Source organism: Chiloscyllium plagiosum, unplaced genomic scaffold, assembly GCF_037043375.1.
Source record: "Chiloscyllium plagiosum isolate Xiang-an unplaced genomic scaffold, Cpla_swu_hap1 HiC_scaffold_51, whole genome shotgun sequence".
NCBI classification, from domain to species: Eukaryota; Metazoa; Chordata; class Chondrichthyes; order Orectolobiformes; family Hemiscylliidae; genus Chiloscyllium; species Chiloscyllium plagiosum.
Window position 1 is genome coordinate 28,217,758 of NW_028270189.1, and position 10,147 is coordinate 28,227,904.

Genomic DNA, 10,147 nt, shown 5'->3' on the forward strand with positions numbered 1-10,147 from the left:
ACAGATTTCTGTAATTGCTGCTATACTTCAATGACTTATTAAAACGACACCAAAATGCATTTCTACAATTCTGTACGTCAGACTTTCTACATCAATCAGTTTTCAAATTGTTACCTTGGAAGAAAAGTCTACTGACCTTTCCCACCTGACAAGTATGATAAAGTCAATTCGTTGCTCTGTATTAAATCATGACGGGCATAGATAGAGTGACCAGAAGAGCTGCTTTCCTGCTGGTGAGGGAGTGCAAAATTAGAAAGATTAGGTTTAAAATGAGAAGGAAAAGATTTAAAAGAGACCAAATGGGCAACTTTTTCAGGCGTGTCTAGAATGAGTTGGCAGAGAAAGTGGTGGATACTGGTTCAACTGTAAAATTTAATAGCATCTGGATGGGAATATGAGTAACAAGCGTTTCGAGGGATGTGGGCTAAATGTTGGAAAATGGGACGAGATTAAGTTAGGATATCTATCCAGCATGGTCAAGTTAGAACAAAGGATCAGTTTCCATGCAAAAAGAATGCAAATGATTCAGTCAAAACGGTTTCCAGTTCCAAATCTTTGATCAATCTTCCTCTCTTGCGCTCACAAGTTCTGTACCTGATGTCAGAACCTAAGAGTTTCATTCTTGGAACCATTAAGGTCAATCGTTTCCGAATTCGTTCTAATTACGATTGTTTTTTCGAATGTAAGCCAGTGTTCAGGTATTTAGCATGAATGTTCCTGGTACCAAATAGCCTGAATATTAAAACTTGTTAGCATATCCACTTCGATACCTGGTGTTGGACAAGTGAGTCAAAATCGAGCATATGCAATGAGGCAAATAACTCCTTTGTGGTGCAAAGTGCGTGACTCTATAACTCCACGAAGAAACATCCTCACAAGTTCATCTGTGTCAGAATCCAGGCTGCGGTGAAAGCTGGTCAACCGACGAATGTAACCTTCACCTGGGTCACTGCAAAGGTTTTGGCGAAATCTTTGTGTCTTGATAAATTGTTCTTTCAACATCTGATGTATTTCATGGATTCGGGTGTTTCACAATGAAAACACGAAGTAGCAAAGCGGCTGTGAAGGCCGAGTGGTTAAGACGTTGGATTCGAAATCCAACGGGGGTTTCCCCACGCAGTTTCAAATCCTGCTCACAGCGTTGTACCCATTGAAATCCACTGCTTTCTTCTTGGGATTTTGCATATCTAAAAGCTTGAGCGAGACGTTTAGTTTAAAATCGATTTTCGAACGTAAAGATTCCGAAGTAATTTCAAAAATGACCCAGACATTTGAAAGAACAAACTATATGTCGAAACAGAAGAAAGCCAACAACATGAATGAGGGTGGACACACGTGATGAGTTGTTGTGAAATTCGAATGCTTGGGCGGGAATGAAGCAAAGTAAGAAGCAATACAAAACATGTAACTGTCGGCGATGAATGCCTCACTTTCTACGATCTGTTGAAAGACAATTTGAGATAATATTTCAGACCCACAATTTGTGATTATTCCAGACTAATACAGTCACAGAGTCATACAAATGTAGAGCAAGGAACCCTCAGTCACATCGTCATGCAGACGAGATATCCTCACCTAATCTATTCCCATTTGCCAGCACTCAGCTAATATCCCACTAAACTCTTCTTATTCATAGTATAATCTAGGTGGCTAACAGACTCCATTTCTTCCACTGGCAGCTCATATCATGCACATGCCCCCTCTGCGTGCAAATGTTATTCCTTAGGTTCCTTGTAAGCTTTCATGTCTAACCATAAACGAATGCCCTCTCGATCTGGACTCCACCATCCGAGGGTTCTATTTATCCTATTCCTGTCCGTCATGATGTCATAAACACTTATAAAGGTTCCCCTCAACCTTCGATGCTTCAGGGAAAACAACCTCAACCTATTCAGCCTCTCCCCATAGCTCAAATCCTCCAAACCTGGGAACACCCCTGTCCATCTTATGGGAACCTGTTCAAGTTTCACAACATCATTCTGAGAAGAGGGAGACCAGAATTGCACACAATATTCCAAACGTGACCTAGCCATTGTCCTGTATACTCGCAACATAATCTCCCCTCTTCTGTACTCAATGCTCTGACCAATAAAGAAAAGAAGACCAAGGAGCTTCTTCACGATCCTATCGATATGCGACTCTACTTTCAATGAATTATGAACCTGTACTCCAAATTCTCTTTGTTCAGCAACACTTCCCAGAACCTTGCTATTAAGTATAGACTGGGAAAAGCTAAGGAGACCATAGATGTTCCCTGAATCGGTCCGCAATTTTGCGGTAGGTCTCTCTGATGTAGAGGAGACCACACCAGGAGAAGTGGATGCGGTAAATCATGTTCACGGAAATCCAGGTAAAACTCCCATGAATTTTTTGAGGCCTTAGACTGAGATAAGAGAGAGTAGAGCAATGTCGAGCGAGCGTAGCGTAGCTTTATTTGTGACTTCTAACATATATATCTGGGACAACAACAGCGTTCCTCCAGGACCAGTGTACCATTTGAACACAGTCTACACGACAGTACAGTCATACACAGAGCGGCATGAAGTGCATAAAAAGTGCCATACCTGTGAGACTGTGCAGTAATTCCTGACAAGAAAAGACAATAGAGATAATGGTGGACAAATCACAATTTAACAATGAATGATCATTAACAAAATATTGTTTTATCTGTCATTCAAAAAACTCGTCCAGAAACTGAAAATGGAAGAGAGTGTGATCATACAGTGTTGAGAAGCTTGAAGGCTTGGGGGAAGCAGCAATTGTACAGTCTGGCCGTAAGAGACTGAATTTTCCTGTATTTTCTGCCAGATTGTAGGAGTGCAAAGAATTTGAATCAAAGATGTGCAGGGTCGTCCAAAATGCTGTTGGCTTTGCGGATGCAGTTCGGGTTGCACATTTTTTGATGCAGCAAAAAAGGCACTGCTGACATTCTCAGTTATCATCACTATCACCTGTCGGTTCTTACGACCCGACCTGGTGCAATTCCGAAACCAGGCATTGATGCAGCTGCTCAGGACATTCTCAATTGACTCTGTAGTACGTGGTGAGGGCAGCATGTGGGAGATCGGCTTTCCTCAACCTACTCAGGAAATAGAGACGCAGCTTTGCTTTCTTGGATATGAAGCTTGTGTTGGGGGACGAGGTGAGACTACCCACCAGAGGGACGCAAGGAAACTTGTTGCTTTTCTCCATCTTCATGGGGGAAACATCGATGATAAGCAAAGTGAGATGGCTCTGTGCCGTCTTTAAGTCAACATCCATCTCTTTCGTTTTACCCACGTTTAGAGACAGGATGCTGTCTCAGCAGCAGTACTTTCACTGCTGCACCTCCTCTCTGTATGCTGACTCACCGGTCCTGTTGATAAGATCCACTATCGTCATGTTAACAGCGAATTACTTATATAATATGTGCTGGACATCGTTCCACAGCCACGTGAAAGCAGGATGAACAGTAGTGGACCGAGCAACAGCCTTGGGCGTTCCGTGCTCAGTGTGATGCTGTTGGAGATGCTGTTCCCTATCCGGACTGACACTGGTCTCCCAGTCAGTAAGTACAGGATCCAGTCAAAGAAGGAGACATTCAGGCCCAGCAGACACGTCTTTCCATTCAGGTGCTGAGAAATGACACTGTTAAATGTGGAACTGAATTCCATGAACAGCAATCTGACGTAGGTATCCTTCTTTCCAGGTGGGTGAGTGCCAGATGGAGGGTTGCAGAGATGGTATCATGTGTTCAGCGATTGGGACGATACACAAACTGCAGAGTTTCCAGTAAGGGAGGAGAGGAGTGCAGCAGAGTCTTGATACGTCTCATCAAGAGCCTCTCGAAACAATTCATGATGATGAGTGTTAACACAACGGGGCAGCAGTCATTGAGGCAAGACACTGAAGCAGTCTTCGGCACAGGGACAATGATAGTGAGTTGAAGCACATTGGAACTATGGCACAACTCAGGGAGATCTTAAAGGTGTCAGTGAAAACATTCGTCAGAGCATCCTCTGAGCATTCTTCCAGGGATGTTATGCCGTCCAGTAGCCTTTCATGGGTTAACTCTACATTAAGTTTTCCTCATGTCAGTCGTGGTAAGAAACAGCGCCTGGTCATTCCTCGCTGCAACATCGCTTCATTGTCCAAATCATGCAGAGATTTGTTCAACTCATCCGGGAGGGAGGCATCACTAACACCAGAAGGCGATGCTATGCTGTATTTGGTGATGGCTCCGCATCTGACTGTCCTGAAAGAGACTGTATATTCTCTGCACGTGTGCACGCTTTGCCTCTTTGATGGCCCGGTCAAGATTGGTTCTCGCTGTCGTCAATGCCATGTTGTCACGTGCTCTCACGGTGGAATCACTGGTTCTCAGCAGTGCACACACTTTTGTGGTCATCCACGGCTTCTGGTTGAGGAGAGAGGTGATAGTCTTCGACACAGTGACGTTCGCAATGCACTTACTAATGCAGTAAATCATTAATATCGTCTACTCCTCTAAGGTGATGGAGTCATCAGTGTGCTCAAAGCATTCTTGATGAGCAGAAATGGCTCCTGCTGGCCAGGATTTCACCTGCTTCAGAATCGGGTTGACACATCAGACAGCTAGACTGCTAGAATTAGCATAGCAGTGATGTTGTCTGAGGAACCAAAGGGCAGGCAGGATCTGTCTGTTTGCATTGAGGATGTTTGCCCAAACACTTTCCAGCTTGCATCCCCTTCTCATCGCAAAGTCCATATGCTGAAAGAATTTCGGGAACACAGACTTGAGATTCACATGGTTAAAAACCTCAGCAAGAGCAAACATTCCAACAGGTTATGCACTTATACAGTTCATAGAATTCGTCCTGAGCCTTGAGCACTGCAAGGAATATTGAGGCACACACCAACTATAAGGACAGCAGTGAATTCCCATGGCAAATAAAATGGTTTGCATCCAAAAATCACCAACAGCACCAGTGATGAGCAGTAACTGGAGACGAGGACAGAATCTTTGCATTATTTCGTGCTGATGTGGACACACAGACTCCCACCTGGAGCCTTCCTGCGCTGTGTTGCATTACTGTCAGCGGGAAAAATGCACGACGATTTTGTTGTATGTACGTGTCTGGAACTCTGTCGCTAAGTAATGTATCCATGAAAACAAAGTGGCAGCTGTCCCTACACTCACGCCGAGAAGCCTACCGCAGTGGAATGCAGTCTAATTGTTGTCCATGGAGCTGACATTACAGAGTATAATGGATGGGAGAGCTGACAAGCTTTGGTTTGCTTTTAGCCAAGCACAAACCCTTGGTCAGGTTCGTTTTCGGCGGTTTACTGGACAGTAGCAGTGTTTGCAGACTGTAACAGTACTTGTAAACACTGGGTTTCCTGTTTTCCCGTACCTAAGAAAACTAAAATTTGGTTGGCCTCGGTCAGGAGAGGACACTGCGAGGTGAGGTGCGGCAGCAGGTCTTGCACCCTGAAAGATCAAGAACAACTCGGGGACAGTTTCAAAAGCATCCGTGGCCCCAAATCAAGTCAAACTCCAGGTTGCCAGCCATTTCAAATTCTCCTCCCACTCCCCCAACGAGGATCTAATCTGGAACATTTCCTCTTTCAAATTAAGGGCACACATAAATTGAAGGAAGAACACTTCACATTCCGACGCAGAAACTAACAAACTTAAGGCTTCGATATAGAAATCATCAGGTTCTAAATCTCCACATCACCCACCTCATCGCAGATCTATCCCTCACTCTCTGCCCTATATCCTGGAACTGACCTAACGTGCCCATGTTCCTTCCCACCAATACGTTCCACGGCCGCTACTGTCCAATCTCATGCTCCTCCTACCTGCACCCATTCAACACCATCCTACTTACCTATCCCACAAGCCCCACCCTTCCCTGTAATTATGTGTCAGCATCGTTCCCCCTTCCCAGTCCTGACTCAGGGTCCTGCTCGTAACGTCGACTCTCCTGCTGTTCTGATACTGCATGAACTGCTTTGCTTTTTGTTTCTAGCTCCAGTTTTTTTTAATCGACTCTGACTTTCCAGCATCTTCTGTCCTCATTATCTCCATTTAGTGATCTTCCTGATCCTTTTTAGAAGTTGTAGCCTCCACTTCTAGTTCGTTCTCCAGAATTTACAGCAAGTTTTCTTCTTGCTTTCAATATATATATATATAAATTCAGTACATGAAATCACGAAGCAAAAGTGTTCAATTCAATATCGCAAGAAATTGTTGACTGTGCTCCAACTGGATTAGATTCAGAATTATTCGTGGAATAGTAGTTGATCTCGCCCAGAAAGTCTCCTAGGGCCACTTGAATGGATAGTTCATATTGTTCAGCAAAAACTGCCATTCAAAGCGGATCAAGTAAACCGTCAGACGGCCACGCCAAAATCAAAAGACAAGAATTAATAGACAGCTCTGGAAACACGAGATAAGAGATAAGCAGGATCAAACATTAACGAATTCGAAAACAAGAAAATTTGAAACATTGTTTAATTCAGAAGCCGGACAAGAAAAGAGATCACGAGTAGAACGAAAGTAAATATCGTATCAGCGAATGTTTAGAGCGTACTGTGACACCATTTGTTTTGTCCCATCAATGCCAGCTGCCAGGACGAAGAATGGGTCAACAGAGTAGAAACCCTGGAGATCTTAACAATCGAATATTAAAGGGTATCCACAGTCCACATTCGTAAGAAACTGTGCATTAAGAACTGAAATTGAAAATTAATGATGAAAAGTGGATTTCGCCCTCTACCTATGGTGTAGCATTGTTCAGAACAATAGGTTGTTGTTCAGGCTAAAATTTACAAAACATTATGGATGGGTATCTTATCTATGACCTTCATTGGAAGAGTTGGTATGGAGAGCTCAGCTTGAAGAACTGACTGCCAAATATTCATCTTGGCTGTCTGAATTACATGGTTAAATATCCTCCCAATTTAATGGAAAAAAAACCTTCGCTATCATTTCTGGATATTTTCATGTCATCGTGTTCAGATATGAGAAGACACTCCATGGAGTAGATATGACTTAAATATTGACTCTAGCGTCAGAAATGTTGACACACGTCCGCATCAAAACAGGACTACCATAGGTATCAAATTAAAACTAATAAAGCACTAGTCATTTCGACACTTCCTGTCTGTAGACTCTGTCAATGGACCGCTTCAGGCCCGATGTAAGAATGGGGCGTAGTGACATCTGTTCGCCAGCGGATCATTTCATTATTGCTCTCGATCCACAAACCGTAATTAATTTTGAAATTCTTATCCATCAGCATGAATGGAGTTGTATTATGCAGAGGTTTGCTCGTCAAAAGAAATAGCGAAAACTCAATCAATGCACACGCAAATTCAAGTTGTTTCTGGTCGACCAGAAGACAGATATGGCGATACAAAGTGAATACAGAACACAATCAGTGTTTTCTGGGAGTGAAATAAATGTACTGGGAGAATGGAAAGATATATTTCGGAGAAAGGTCACATACCACTTACACGAACTAAATGTTCTTGAAACGTTACCTTAATCTGCCCTTCATGCCCATCAATGCTACAAAAATTCTCTTAGCAAATCAGTGATTTGCGTGCTTCTACACTCTCTCCGTCTTGTTTCTCTTGATTTTGAAACTGAAACCGAATAAGTGCAATGCACCCTATTTCGTTGCAAAGGTCAGAAGGAGATCAATTTATAAGAGAGCAGGGATAAAACTACGTCTACCTTTAGACAGAGAACACAGTTACCATTTCGACTTCAAAAAGTCTTCTTCAGAATTCTACACAATAAACTTGAAAGGACGAAACTGAAAGAGTAAACGCAAAATGAAATGAAAAGCCAAAATCCCGCGAATACACTGCCCGCAAGCGCAGCAAGTCTTACTCAAATATTCTGTATTATAACTATCAACATCAGTGGATACGTAAAAAAGCTCATTCTTCTGTTCCCAGCCTGTTATGATGTAGTTCGTAAAGTCAGAAATATGATTAGGTTAAGGTGCATGAAAGCGGGATGTAAGAACTCTGAAAAAAGAACAAGTGCGTGATCTGCTTTGAAGAAGCTTTGCAGTGATGACAATGGAATGTAATTGCAGTAAGAGAGCCTGAATTAATATTCAAAATCATTGCCGCACACAGGGGCGCTATTCTTTTTGCCAGGTTTCTATTTAGACATTTTCTAATCATGACTGCTGTCGGGTTTGGTTTCCATTCCAGGTGGGGGGTGGACTGCCTGAGTGGAGTTTGCACATTCGGCGAGTTTTTGCGCCGGCGCCCTGGTTTGCTACCACATTCTAATCGTTTGCAGGTTATTTGGAATAGCCATGGAACATACACGGTTACACAGATAAGGAAGTGAAGAGGGTCTGGATCGATTGTAATTCAGAGGCTTGTTGTGGACTTTTATAGGCAGAGTGCTCAGTCTGCTCTTTCCTGGGTAGTTTACATGGACAGAGAGGCGTCAGGCTGTCCTTCCCTGAGCGAGATACTTTGGCAGAATAGCGTTAGTAGCTCTTCCCTGGGTCAGTTACACAGATAGAGTAAGGTCAGTTTGCACTTCCCTGGGCGAGTTGCTTTAATAGAATAGTGACAGTCTGCTCTTCACTGCGTGAGGTAAACTGAAAGAGCGGGATCAGTATTCTCTTTGCTCGATAATTTATGCTGAAAGTGTGGGTTCAGTCTGCTCTTCCCTTGGAGAGTTACAATTGCAGAGTGGAGTCAGTGTGCTCTTCACTGGGTGAGTGACATAGAAAGAATAGGATCGGTCTGATCTTCCCTGTGTGATTTACATTGACAGAGTGGAGTCAGACTGCTCTTCAGTGAACGACTTATATTGACCATATGGGATCAGTCTGCTGAGTTACCCTGAGAGGGTGGGGGTCAGTTTTCGATTCGCTGGGTGAGTTTTCTGACAGAGTGGTGTCAGTCTGCTCTTCCCTGGGTGAGTTACATTGACCGAGTGGCGTTAGTCTACGCTTCACGGAGTGAGTTATTTGGACAGTGTGGGGTCAGCCTGATCTTCCCTGGGTGAATTATATTGACAGAGTGGCGACAGTTTGCTCTTTCCAGGTTGAGTTTCTTTGATAGCGTGGTGTCAGTATCCTCTTCCCTGGTCGAGTTGCATTAACAGAGTGCGGTCAGTCTGCAAAGTCCTAGTGGTGTTACGTTGATGGTGTGAGATCATTGTGCTCTCCTCTGGTTGAGTCACATTGACATAGTGGGCTCCGTCTGCTCATTCCGGGGTGAGTTATATTAACATAATGGAATCAGCCTGCACCTTTCCGGGTGACTTATATTCACAGATTTTGGTCAGTCTTTTCTTCCCTCCGTGAGTGACTTTCCCAGAGTCGTGACAATCTGCTCTTCCCTGGGTGAGTTCAACAGAAAGTGTGGGTTCAGTGCTATCGTCGCTGGGTCAGTAATATTGACAGTGTGTGTTCAGCCTGCTCTTCCCTCTGTGAGTGGCATAGACAGAATGGGATCAGTTTGCTCTTCCCTCGCTGAGTTACTTTGAGGGAATGAGGTCAGTCTCCTCTTCCTGCATGTGTTTCATTGACAGAATCAGATCAGTCTGCTCTTTCTTGGCTGAGTGACATAGACAGAATGAGGTCTGCCAGCTCTTCCCTGAGTGAGATACATTGACAGAGTGGCGTCAGTCTGCTATTTCCTGAGTGAGTTTCATTGATAGCGTGGTGTCAGTCTGCTCTTTCTTGGTTGACTTAGATTGACAGAGTGCCGTCAGACTGCAATTTCCTCTTTGAGTTACTTCAATAGCGTGAGGTCAGTCTGGTCTCCCCTCGTTGAGTCACACTGACAGAGAGGGGTCAGTATGCTCTTCCCTGGGCGAGTTACCTTAACAAAATGGGGTCAATCTGCTCTTTTCTGAGTAAGTTATATTCACAGAGTGCAGTGGGAGTGCTCTTCCCTTTGTGAGGTACTTGAGCAGAGCCGAGTCAGTCTCCTCTACCCTGGGTGAGTTACACTGACAGGGTGGGGTCAGTCTACTCTTCCCTCGGTCAGTTACGTTGACACAGTGGCGCCTATAATTTTCTGGTTGAGTTACATTGATAGCGTGAGGTAAGCCTGCTCTTACCTGGGCGAGTTACTTTAACAGAATGGGGTCCATCTGCTATTCCCTAGATGATTTATATTCACGGAATGGAGTCTG

At 43.9% G+C, this 10,147-nt stretch overlaps 1 non-coding gene across 1 annotated transcript; it reads left to right on the plus strand.

The window, feature by feature from the left end:
• The first annotated feature begins 1,058 nt into the window (after window positions 1-1,058).
• On the plus strand, window positions 1,059-1,141 carry trnas-cga (transfer RNA serine (anticodon CGA)). The gene has a single exon. It is a non-coding gene; the product is annotated as a tRNA-Ser (tRNA).
• Window positions 1,142-10,147: the final 9,006 nt, after the last annotated feature.